General features: G+C 48.0%; 1 protein-coding gene across 14 annotated transcripts in view; it reads right to left on the bottom strand.

Moving 5' to 3' along the window:
- LOC119952899 (MAPK/MAK/MRK overlapping kinase-like) overlaps positions 1-13,235 on the bottom strand; it is a 313,636-nt gene that overhangs the window by 199,786 nt on the left and 100,615 nt on the right. The gene's annotated exons all lie outside the window — the stretch shown is intronic.

Raw genomic sequence — 13,235 nt, 5'->3', positions numbered from 1 at the left:
CACCCTTTCCAGTGCCATCGCACCCCTCCTATAATGTGGATTCCAGAACTGCACACAATACTCTAGCTGTGGCCTAACCAACTTTTTATACAGTTCCAGCATAACCTCCCTGCTCATAAACTCTATGCCTTAGCTAATAAAGGCAAGCATACCACATGCCTTTTCAATCACTGAATGTACCTGCCCTTCTACCTTAAGGGACCAATGTACATGCACACCAAGGTCCCTCTGATCCTTAGTGCTTCCCAGGGTCCTGCAGTTTATATCAAGTATAGCCTTGCCTGGTTTGCCCAAATGCACTAACACATACTTATCCGGATTCCATTTGCCACTGATAAGTCCATCTGACCAATCCGTCAATATCTTCCTGTAATCTAAGGTTATCCTCCTCACTATTTACCGCCGCACCAATTTTCGTATCACTCATGAACTTATTGATCAACCTTCCTAAAGGTTCATGTCTAAATCATTTACATAAACCATAAACAGCAAGGGCCCCAACACTAAAATAATTTAATTTAAAATTTACTAATTAGTTAACGCAATGTCAATTAGAGGGGTGCAGTGCTCTGACTGAGAGATGTGGCAGGTCCAGGAGGCTTCCAGCATCCCGGATTGCTTCATCTGCAGAAAGTGCACCCAACTGGGGCTCCTCAAAGACCGCATGGTTCGGTTGGAGCAGCAGTTGGATGCACTTAGGAGCATGCAGGTGGCGGAAAGCATCATAGACAGCAGTTATATAGATGTGGTCACACCAAAGGTGCAGGCAGAGAGATGGGTGACCACCAGAAGGGGCAGGCAGTCAGTGCAGGAATCCTCTGTGGTTGTCCCCCTCTCGAACAGGTATACCCCTTTGGATACTGTCAGGGGGAATAGCCTATCAGGGGAAAACAGCAGCAGCCAGAGCAGTGACACCACGGCTGGCTTTGTTGTTCAGCAGGGAGGGTCAAAGCGCAGAATACCAATAGTCATAGGGGACTCTATAGTCAGGGGCATAGATAGGCGTTTCTGTGGACGTGAAAGAGACTCCAGGATGGTATGTTGCTTTCCTGGTGCCAGGGTCCAGGATGTCTCAGAACGGGTAGCGGGCATCCTGAAGGGAGCAAACAGGCAGAGGTCATAGTACATATTGGTACTAATGACATAGGCAGGAAGGGGGAATGAGGTCCTGCAGCTGGAGTTCAGGGAGCTAGGCAGAAAGTTAAAGACAGGGCCTCAAGGGTTGTAATCCTGTGCCACGTGCCAGTGAGGCTAGTATTAGGAAGATGGAGCAACTAAACACGTGGCTAAACAGCTGGTGTAGGAGGGAGGGTTTCAGTTATCTGGACCACTGGGAGCTCTTCCGGGGCAGGTGTGACCTGTTTTAGAAGGATGGGTTGCATCTGGAGATGCATAAATATCCTGGCCGCGAGGTTTGCTAGTGTCACACGGGAGAGTTTAAACTAGAATGGCAGGGGGGTGGGTACTGGAGCAATAGGTCAGAAGGTGAAACAATTGAGGGAGAACTAGGAAATAGGGCCACTATGGCTCTGAGGAAGAGCAGACAGGGAGATGTTGCTGAAAACAGCGGGACTCGTGGCCTGAAGTGCATATGTCTTAAATGCAAGAAGTATAACAGGTAAGGCAGATGAACTTAAAGCTTGGATTAGTACTTGGAACTATGATGTTGGTGCCATTACAGACACCTGGTTGAGGGAAGGACAGGATTGGCAGCTCAACATTCCAGGATTTAGATGTTTCAGGCGGGATAGAGGGGGATGTAAAAGGGGTGGAGGAGTTATGCTACTGGTTCGGGAGAATATCACAGCTGTACTGCGGGAGGACACCTCAGAGGGCAGTGAGGCTATGGGTAGAGATCAGGAATAAGAAGGGTGCAGTCACAATGTTGGGGGTTTAACCACAGGTCTTCCAACAGCTAGTGGGAGATAGAGGAGCAGATAGGTAGACAGATTTTGGAAAGGAGTAAAAGCAACAGGATTGTTGTGATGGGAGACTTTAACTACCCCAATATTGACTGGGACTCACTCAGTGCTAGGGGCTTGGACGGGGCAGAGTTTGTAAGGAGCATCCAGGTGGGCTTCTTAAAACAATATGTAGATAGTCCAACTAGGGAAGGGGCTGTACTCGACCTGGTATTGGGGAATGAGCCCAGCCAGGTGGTAGAAGTTTCAGTAGGGGAGCATTTCGGGAACAGTGACCACAATTCAGTAAGTTTTAAAGTGCTGGTGGACAAGGATAAGAGTGGTCCTAGGGTGAATGTGCGAAATTGGGGGAAGGCTAATTATAACAATATTAGGCGGGAACTGAAGAACATAGATTTCGGGCGGATGTTTTGAGGGTATATCAACATCTGACATGTGGGAGGCTTTCAAATGTCAGTTGAAAGGAATTCAGGACTGGCATGTTCCTGTGAGAAAGAAGGATAAATCTGGCAAATTTCAGGAACCTTGGATAATGAGAGATAGGCCTCGTCAAAAAAAAAAGGAGGCATTTGTCAGGGCTAGAAGGCTGGGAACAGATGAAGCCTGTGTGGAATATAAGGAAAGTCGGAAGGAACTTAAGCAAGGAGTCAGGAGAGCTAAAAGGGGTCACGAAAAGTCATTGGCAAATAAGGTTAAGGAAAATCCCAAGGCTTTGTACACGTACATAAAAAGCAAGAAGGTAGCCAGGGAAAGGGTTGGCTCACAGAAGGACAGGGGAGGGAATCTATGTGTGGAGCCAGAGGAAATGGGCGAGGTACTAAATGAATACTTTGCATCAGTATTCACCAAAGAGAACAAATCGGTGGATGTTGAGTCTGGAGAAGGGTGTGTAGATAGCCTGGGTCACATTGAGATCCAGAAAGACAAGGTGTTGGGCGTCTTGAAAAATATTAAGGTGGATAAGCCCCCAGGGCCTGAAGGGATCTACCCCAGAATACTGAAGGAGGCAAAAGAGGAAATTGCTGAGGCCTTGACAGAAATCTTTGGATCCTCACTGTCTTCGGGTGATGTCCCGAAGGACTGGAGAGTAGCCAATGTTGTTCCTTTGTTCAAGAAGGAAACAAGGATAATCCAGGGAACTACAGGCCGGTGAGCCTTCGGTCAGTGGTGAGGAAATTACTGGGGAAAATTCTTCGAGACAGGATCTACTACCATTTGGACGCAAGTGGTCATATTAGCTAGAGGCAGCACTGTTTTGTGAAGGGGAGGTTGTGTCACTAACTTGATAGAGTTTTTAGAAGAGGTCACAAAGATGATTGATGCAGGTAGGGCAGTGGATGTTGTCTATATGGACTTCAGTCAGGCCTTTGACAAGGTGCCTCATGGCAGACTGGTACAAAACGTTAAGTCACACTGGATCAGAGGTGAGCTGGCAAGATAGATACAGAACTGGCTAGGTCATAGAAGGCAGAGAGTAGCAATGGAAGGGTGCTTTTCTGATTGGAGGGCTGTGACTAGTGGTGTTCCGCAGGGATCAGTGCTGGGACCTTTGCTGTTCGTATACATAAATGATTTGGAGGAAAATGTAACTGGTCTGATTAGTACGTTTGCAGACGACACAAAGGTTGGTCCCTCAAGAGTATTGACAGGTCCACAGGTCACTGAAAGGGGCAATACAGGTGGAGAAGATGGTCAAGAAGGTATACGGCATGCTTGCCTTCATTGGCCGGGGCATTGAGTATAAAAGTTGGCAAGTCATGTTGCAGCTGTGTAGAACCTTAGTTAGGCCACACTTGGAGTATAGTGTTCAATTCTGGTCACCACACTACCAGAAGGATGTGGAGGCTTTAGAGAGGGTGCAGAAGAGATTTAACAGGATGTTGCCTGGTATGGAGGGCATTAGTTATGATGAGAGGTTGAATAAACTTGGTTTGTTCTCACTGGAACGAAGGAGGTTGAGGGGCGACCTGATAGGGGTCTACAAATTATGAGGGACATGGACAGAGTGGATAGTCAGAGTCTTTTTCCCAGTGTAGAGGAGTCAATTATTTAAGATGCGAGGGGCAAGGTTTAGAGGAGATGCAAACATTTTTTACACAGAGGGTAGTGGGTGCTTGGAACTCGCTGTCGGAGGAGGTGGTGGAAGCATGGACGATAGTGACGTTTGAGAGGCATCTTGACAAATACATGAATAGGATGGGAATAGAGGAATACGGACCCCGGAAGTGTAGAACATTTTAGTTTAGACCGGCAGCATGGTCGGCGCAGGCTTGCAGGGCCAAAGAGCCTGTTCCTGTGCTGTACTTTTCTTTGTTCTTAATCCCTGCAGGACTCCACTGTGCACAGGTTTTGCCATCAGTCTCCCAAGTGGAAATTTATCAAAAGCCTTGATGAAGTCCAAGTAGACTACATCAAATGAGTTGCCCTCATCTACACACCCAGTCACCTCTTCGAAAAATTCAATCAAGTTGGTCAGACATGACATCCCCTTAGCAAAACCTCTGCTCAACCACCTCGTACACCAGCTCTACAGCAGACACCGCAACCTGGAAACCAAGATAGAGTCCATATTCTCAACTTGCACTCAGGACACAGCAGACACCGCCAAACACATGAGACAGCGGTACTATGCCACCTATATGCACACCAAGAACAGGAAGCTTGAGAAACTCGGCATCACCACCAGCAGCAAACAAGTCTCCCCCGGTACCACAGTAGAAAACAATACCGGGAAATCTATTGACAACTTGTCGAACTGCACCCTTCAACCAGATGAAATCGAAGTCTGCAGCAGAGGGTTCAATTTCTGCACCATTACCAAAATGGACCCCATCAGTCTCGCAGCAGACACGGAGGAATTCATCAGGCGAATGAGGCTCCGAGAGTTCTTCCACAGACCTCAAGAGGCCGACAGCGAACCCAATGAACCGGAACACACCGAGAGAACCGGTGCAGAAACCGAAGAGGAAAGAGTCAAATTAGACCTCTCCGGAAGCCGTTGCCCTAGACTCGATATGTATGCTCAAGCTATCAGGAATCGCGTCAATGCCAAATTCATCAGTCGCATTCACAAGACAGCCCCAAACGTCACGCAAGCACAATGCAACGCCATCCGCGCTCTCAAGACCAACCGCAACATCATCATCAAACCAGCAGACAAAGGAGGGCCGTTATACTGAACAGAACGGACTACAGCAAAGAAGTGTACCGACAACTCAACAACCGGGAACACTAGGAACACTACAGGTAGGTACCCGCAGATCCGACCAAGGAACACACCCACCAACTCAACAGACTGATCAAGAGCTTGGATCCAGACCTTCAGAGCACCCTACGTGCTCTCAACCCATGTACTCCCTGTGTGGAGATCTCTACTGCCTCCCAAAAAGGCACAAGCCAAACACACCAGGCTGTCCTATCATATCAGGTAATGGGGCCCTGTGCGAGAACCTTTCTGGCTACATAGAGGGAATCCTGAAACCTATCATACAAGGAACGTCCAGCTTCTGTCGCGATACGACGGACTTCTTACAGAAACTCAACACCCATGGACCAGTTGAACCAGGAACATTCTTCATCACAATGGACGTCTCAACACTCTACACCAGCAGCCCCCATTACGACAGCATTGCTGCAACAGCCTCAGTACTCAACACCAACAACTGTCAATCTCCAGAGGCAATTCTACAACTCATCCGCTTCATCCTGGATCACAACGTCTTCACCTTCGACAAGTTCTTCATTCAGACACACGGAACAGACATGGGGACCAAATTCGCACCTCAATACGCCAACATCTTAATGCACAAGTTTGAACATGACTTCCTCATCGCATATGAACTTCAACCGACATTATACACCAGATACATCGATTACATTTTTTTTCCTTTGGACCCACGGTGAAGAATCACTGAAACGACTACCTGACAACATCAATAAGTTCCATCCCACCATCAAACTCACCATGGACTACTCTGCAGAATCGCATGCATTCTTGGACACTTGTCATGCAAGTGTCCCTTGAAGAAATGTTTGTATTATCACATGGCTTCAGTGATGTCATTGTGTGGGTGGAGCTGGGCTGTGGCCCTGGCTTTTACTTTCGGTTTACACTGTTGGAAGCTGGATTCAGAAAAAGAAGGCTTCCCCTCTCTCTCTCTGTACGTTAATCCAGATCACTTGCTAATTTAAAAGCGATAACTGATTTCTCAAAAGAATTCAAACCTACTGTTTTGTTAAAAGGGTTTCCTGCTTTTATTGGATGATGTTATCAAGTTGAAACAGCAGAAAGGGAAGTTATTAATAGAACTGTAACTGTGTGGGGAATTTATGTTTGTAGTTGATAAAAAAATGCTTACTGTGTGTGTTTATAAAATGTTAACTGAATTCGTAGAATAAACTTTGTTCTGTTTAAAAGTGCTTAAGGCCTCTGTTAAAATAACACCTGAAAAGTAGGCCTTTCTGCTCCTCGTAACCAAAATTAATTAACAGTTGTCGGTCAGGTGAACTCCATGATACACTTTGGATTTTCTAAACCCTGGCCCGTAACAACACTCATCTCCATCAAGGACGGTCACCTGAGCGTTTCGCTTTACCGCAAGCCAACAGATAAACTCACGATGCTCTACTTCTCCAGCTTCCACCTTAAACACATTAAAGAAGCCATCCCCTATGAACAAGCCCTCCATATACACAGGATCTGCTCGTATGAGGAACGCAACAGACATCTACAGATGCTGAAAGATGCCACCATATGAACAGAATATGGCACTCGACGCATCGATCGACAGTTCCAATGCGCCACAGCAAAAAAACGCACCGACCTCCTCAGAAGACAAACACGGGACACAACCAACAGAGTACCCTTCGTCGTCCAGTACTTCCCTGGAGCGGATAAACTACAACATCTTCTTCGTAGACTTTAACACGTCATTGATGAAGACGAACATCTTGCCACGGCCATCCCCACAACTTGCCTTCAAACAACCACGCAACTCAAACAGACCACTGTTTGCAGCAAACTACCCAGCCTTCAGGAAATAAGCGACTATGACACCACACAACCCTGTCATGGGAACTTCCTCAAGACGTGCCAGATCATCAACATCGGTACCATAATTACATGTGAGAACACCACCCACCAGATACGAAGTACATATTCTTGCGACTCGGCCAAGGTTGTCTACCTCATATGCTGCAGGAAAGGATGTCCCGAGGTGTGGCACATTGGCGAGACTATGCCAACGCTGCGCCAATGGATGAACGGATATGGCGCAACAATCGCCAGGCAGGAATGTTCTCTTCCAGTCGGGCAACACTTCAGCAGTCAAGGGCATTCAGCGTCTGATCCTTGGGTAAGCGTTCTCAAAGGTGGCCTTCAGGACATGCGACAATGCAGAATCGTCCAGCAGAAACTGATAGCCAAGTTCCGCACACGAATACGGCCTCAACCGGGACCTTGGATTCATGTTGCATTACATTCAGCCCCACCATCTGGCCTGGGTTTGCAAAATCTTACCAACTGTCCTGGCTTGAACAATTCACACTTTAACTGTGATTATCCCTCTCTCCAGTCGCACCGTCGGGACCTGTAAAGACCTAATTACCTGCAAAGACTCGCATTCAAAGTATCGTCTTGCATCATTGACTTTAGCTAGTGATTCGAAACAAACCTGTTGGAATGGAACCTGGTTTTGTTATTGTGTCCCCCCCAGTCCAACGCCGGCATCTCCACATCATAACAAAACTATGCTGATGTTCTTGATTAATCCAAATGCAGATTAATTCTGTCTCAGAATTACTTTAAATAGCTGTCCCACCACAGAAGTTAGACTAACTGGCCTATAGTTCCCTGGTTTGTCCCTTCCACCCTACTTGAATAATGGTACCACATTGGATATTCTGCAGTCCTCTGGTACCTCTCCTATGGCCAGAAATTATTGCCAGCGCCTCCATTTCCTCCCTTGCCTCACTCAACAGCCTGGGATACATTTTCCATCTGGCCATGGAGATTGGCCTATTTTGAAGCATGACATATCACTCAGTACCTCTTCTCTATGTTAATTTCATCACAATCCCTCTCAATGATTTTTTTTTAAAAAAAAGGTAATTTATTGAAGGTATATTAAGAAAATACAAAAAAGTAAGAGCTGTCAATAACACAAAACAATATCGAACACGCCATAACATATCAACAATGCATATAACACTATAGCAATATAACACAGCAGGAACCCTCCATATATACAAATAAATCAACCACACCCCTAAAGAATTTTTTCAAAACAAAATAATGTAGCCCCTCCAGCCCCTTAACAACCAATGGTTACTGTACCCAGTCACCTTCCTCAATTTAGCAAAATTCTCCTTCGGGTGAATAGGGAGGCAAAAGCCTCAATCAGTCTCCTTCCCCACCAAAACACTCGGATCCTCAGACACTCAAAAATAGCTACCCATGGAGAAAGTGTGACGACCATTCCCACCACAGATGTATTATCTGTGACCCCCACCCAGAACCCCACCAATTTTGGACAGGATCAGAACATGTGGCATAATTCTCGGCCACTTCAGGGAAGAATCGGCTCAACCTTGCCAGCATCATATGTGCTCTATGCACAACTTTAAGATGAATTATACGAAGTCTAGCATACAACAAGGATGCATTAATCCTACGCAGTGCTTGTTACCAAATCCAACCTCGTACCATGCTCCCAATTCTTCCTGCCATTTTTGCCACCAACGAAACTTCCTCCTTCTGGCAAACTGGGTGCACAGATTCGCGATCTTGCCCTCCCCAACAACATCCTCTGAGAGGAGCCTGTCCCGTAGACCCAAGGGCAGCAACATTGGGAACGAAACCACTAGGGTGGCACGGTAACACAGTGGTTAGCATTGTTGCTTCACAGTGCCAGGGTCCCAGGTTCGATTCACGGCTTGGGTCACTGTCTGTGCGAGTCTGCACATTCTCCCAGTGTCTGCGTGGATTTCCTCCAGGTGCTCCGGTTTCCTCTCACAAGTCCCAAAAGATGTGCTGTTGGGTAATTTGGACATTCTGAATTCTCCCTCCGTGTACCTAAACAGGTGCCGGAGTGTGGCGACTAGGGGATTTTCACAGTAATTTCATTGCAGTGTTAATGCAAGCCTACTTGTGACAATAATAAAGATTATTATTACCTCTTTATTCAAAAAGGCCCTTATCTGGAAGTATCTGAACTTATTACTGCTGGGCAATTGGTAAGCCTCTGTCAGCTCAGTTAGGTCTGCAAACTTCCACCCAAAAACAGACCTCTAAGCATTTGATCCCCAAACAGTCCCACTCCTTAAACATGGCATCCAATCTTGCTGGAACAAATCTATGGTTACCACTGATCGAGGTCTTTCTGTACATGCCCTCCAAGTAGCCGGCACTGATTCCACACCCTCAGAGTGGAAACTATCATTGGATTTGGTGAGTACCTGCTCGGTGAGAATGGTAGAGGAGCTGAAGCCAATTCCCTTAAGGAGGTCTCCCTACACGAGGCCTCTTCCACCCTGCACCACACTGATCTTAGATCGAACACCCATTTCTGGACCATGACAATATTGGCAGCCCAGTAGTAAATCTGAAAGTTAGGGAGAGTCAAGCCACCACACCGTCTACCCTTCCCCAGATAAACTCTTTTAATAAGGGGAATTCTCCCCGCCCACACAAAACCCAGAATAAACCTATTCACCTTTTTGAAAAAAGATTTGGGCAAGCAAATTGGGAGATTCTGGAATACAAAAAGGAACTTCGGCATGATCACCATCTTTAGTGTCTGAACTCTCCCAGACAGTGATAGCGGCAATCTGTCCCATCTTTTAAACTTCTCTTTCATCCCCTCCACTAAACTGCCAGATTTAACTTGTGAAGCTGGGCCCAGTCCTGAATCCCTCTAGGGCTTCTGCTGTTTTGAGGCCTCGATAATTGACATAAGCCTCCCTTTTTCTCCTCATCCAATGATATGTATCCCCTGATATCCAAGGTTTACTCAATTTGGTGATCTGCTTTTTTTCTTGATTGGAACATGTTGACCCTCTACTCTTCCTATTTCCTTCTTGAATGCATCCCACTGTTCTGTCACAGATTTACCAAAATGTGTCTGCTCCAGTCCACTGTGGCCAAATCATATCTGACCTTATCAAAATCCCCCCTCAAAGGCACTGCTGAGGTACTTCTCCAGTACTTTGAGATGCCTGCTGTCAGTTCCAAAAGTTCCGAACCATAGGGCACAGGGATCACTGCAACCTGGTAAACTATGAACTTAGCCACAGGTTTGAGAGTCTGATCCTCAAATACGCTTGCCGTCAGTCGATCGTAGGCTGAGCTGGCACATCGTTGGATGGTCCTGTGGATGCATTGGGTACCTAGGCTCCCAATGCCTGACAAGTGGCGACGGTGGTGAGCGGTGCTCTGACCCTGGCGGTGCCCCAGGGGTCTTTCCTAGGCTTTAAAGAGAATTGTGCCAGGACCCTTTTGGGGTATCCTGACTTAGCTCTAGCGGTTCTTGCTTGCATCATCGAATGTGGTCAAGGTGGCGGTTTGCTTCATTCCCTCGAGTCTTGACCATGTAGACAGGGCCCATCGCTCGGAGGGCAACGGCAGGGATCCATGCGGCTCCATCACTGAAATTTTGCACGCAGATATAGTGTCATCCAGCTCAAAAATGCGTGGTGGTGAGCGCCGATAAGAGCCCACTTTGGAGCAATCCTGCCGTTAGTGGATCCGTGGGCCAATGTCAGGAAATAAGAGACTGAGGTGAATTCTGAGCCGGTCACATGAGCAATTCCACCGGTGGAACCCCAGTGGTGGCATGCAGCGTCGTCTGTAGCTGAAGGGAAAACGGGCCAGCTGTGTCTCCCGGGTTCTGGCGGTCATGTTCTTTATAGCTCACTTAACAATCTGGACTGCACGCTCGGCCAAACAGTTGGAGGCCGGCTGGTACAGGGCAGTCCTCACGTGCCAGATTCCACTTTCCACTTGTGGCCATGAATGATGCAAAGTCTTGGCTGGTGAATGCTGTCCCATTATCGGTCACCAGGATTTTGGGTATTCAGTGTATGCTAGAAATGTGTCATAGCCTGTCTACGGTCATCCGTGTAGTTGCAGTTTGTACCCAGTAGACCTCGAACCATTTGGAATGGACATTTACCAGGATAAGGAACATGGTCCACTGGAACGGGCCGAGGTCCACATGGACGCGGGACCATGATTTCCCCAGCTATTCCATTGGGTGCATCGGGGCCGCCAGTGGGGCTTTCTGGTGCTCCCGGCAAGGTGTTGGGCCACTCTCTCAATCTCGGAGTCCATCCCGAGTCCATCAAATGTAGCTGCGATCCAGTATCTTCATTTTGGCCACCCCCGAGTGCCCATTGTAGAGGTGCTTTAACAAGGACGTGCGACCTTGCTCGGGGATGACCACTCCCCCGCCCATAAAAAGGACACCGCCTTCTACACTCAGCTGATCGTGGTGTAGGCACTCAGACCATCCGGCATTGCTGTATGCTGGCCGCCATGTTGAAACATGTGTCGGGCCTGTGACAATTGTGGGTCTGTCTGGGTCCACACCTTAATACAAGCCGCCGTGACGGGCAAGGTGTCCATGAAGTGGAGGGCGGCGATTACTTTCGTGGCTGTAGCAGGCGCTGGCAGGCAGCTCAACATGTCGGCTTGTGGTCTTTTAATACCTGGATGGTGCTCCAGGGTGTATTTGTAGACGGCTCGTAGCAAAGCCCACAATTGGACCCGGGCAGATGTGATCGTCAGGATCACCCTGTCCTCCTTAAATAATCCCAGCTGGGGTTTGTGGTCTGTATAAATCGTAAAGGCTCACCCGTAAACGTACTGATCGAAATTCCGTTCCGCAAATATGACGGTCAAATCTTCCTTCTCAACCTGCGCATAATTTTGCTTGGTGTCAGCGAGCTTGTGTGAATTGAAGACTACTGGCCGTTCTGAGAAGTGGGACATCTGGTGCGCAGGACCGCTCCAACACCTTAAGGCGAGGTGTTCCATACGCGAAGCACCGGATTCGACGTTTTGAAGTGTGTCAGTAGTTATTTTGACGATAGGCGCCGCTTGCCCTCCTGGTGCGAGCTGCCTCAGTCCCAACGCTGCCTTTTTAAGATGGTGGCGCGGGTTGAGCAATGTGGCCATTCTTGGTATAAATTTTCTATAGTAGTTGGCCAGCCCAAGAAAGGAGTGGAACTCCGTCGGGTCATGAGGGATGGGGGCCTGGTCGAATTGCTTGTACCTTGTCCCCCACCGGTAGGAGGCCCCAACTGTCCACCCAGTAACCCAAGGAAGTGACCTCAGGGGCATTAAAAACGCTTTTCTGGAGGCAGACGCCAGCCTGTTCAAACCTCTCAAGGATTTAGATGAGAATTTCCATATGCTCTTTTTTGGAGGTGCCTGTAAGAAGGAAGTCGAGGTACAAGGTCACCCTTGGCAAACCCCATAAGATGTTTTCCAAGACACGCTGGAAAACAGCCCAGGCTGAGGAAACCCCGAACGGCAACTGGGTGTATTCGTATAGCCCCCTATGAGTGTTAATCGTTACAAATTTGCAAGACCCCGGATCCAGCACCAGCTGCAGGCATGCATGGCTCAAATCAAGCTTCATGAACATCTTGCCCCCACTGAGCTTAGTGTATAGGGCCTTGATATGCAGGACCAGGTAAGGGTCGAGGTGGGATACACGGTTCATGGTCGCTACAGTCTCATACGGATTCACTGGGCTTTAATACTGGGACCACTGGTGTGGCCCAATCCATGAAGTGGACAGGGAGGGTGATGCCCAAATGCTCAAACCGGTCTAGCTCATGTTTGACCTTGGGGCGCAGTGCGCAAGGTACTGGGCAGGGTTGAGCATCCTCGTCCATGCTAATCTTGGCCATCACTCCCTTTATGGTACTGAGGCTTATGGTGAAGACTCCCAGGAACTTGGCCACCGCACCTTTCGGCCCGCGGGAGTTCATCTGACATGCACGCTGAAATTCAACCGCAGGTGGCATAGCCAATCGTGCCCACCACCAATGACAAGCACGCTGATTGGTCCCTGTATACTACAGGCACATGGGCAATGCCCCCGATGGCCAATGATTCCAAGGTGCAAGCTCGATACCATTCAGGACATATCAGCCCACTTGATTGCTTCCCCCTTCCAAAAACATTCAAACCCTCCACCACCAATGAACAGAGACAGCCGTGTGTACCATCTACAAGATGCCCTTCAGGAACTCACCAAGGTTCCTTAGACAACACCTTCCAAACCCACGTCCACTACCATATAGAAG

The sequence above is a fragment of the Scyliorhinus canicula genome, chromosome 2 (assembly GCF_902713615.1).
Source record: "Scyliorhinus canicula chromosome 2, sScyCan1.1, whole genome shotgun sequence".
Lineage (NCBI taxonomy): Eukaryota > Metazoa > Chordata > Chondrichthyes > Carcharhiniformes > Scyliorhinidae > Scyliorhinus > Scyliorhinus canicula.
The sequence above is the reverse complement of the archived record's forward strand: the minus strand, read 5'-3'. Positions and strand labels throughout refer to the sequence as shown.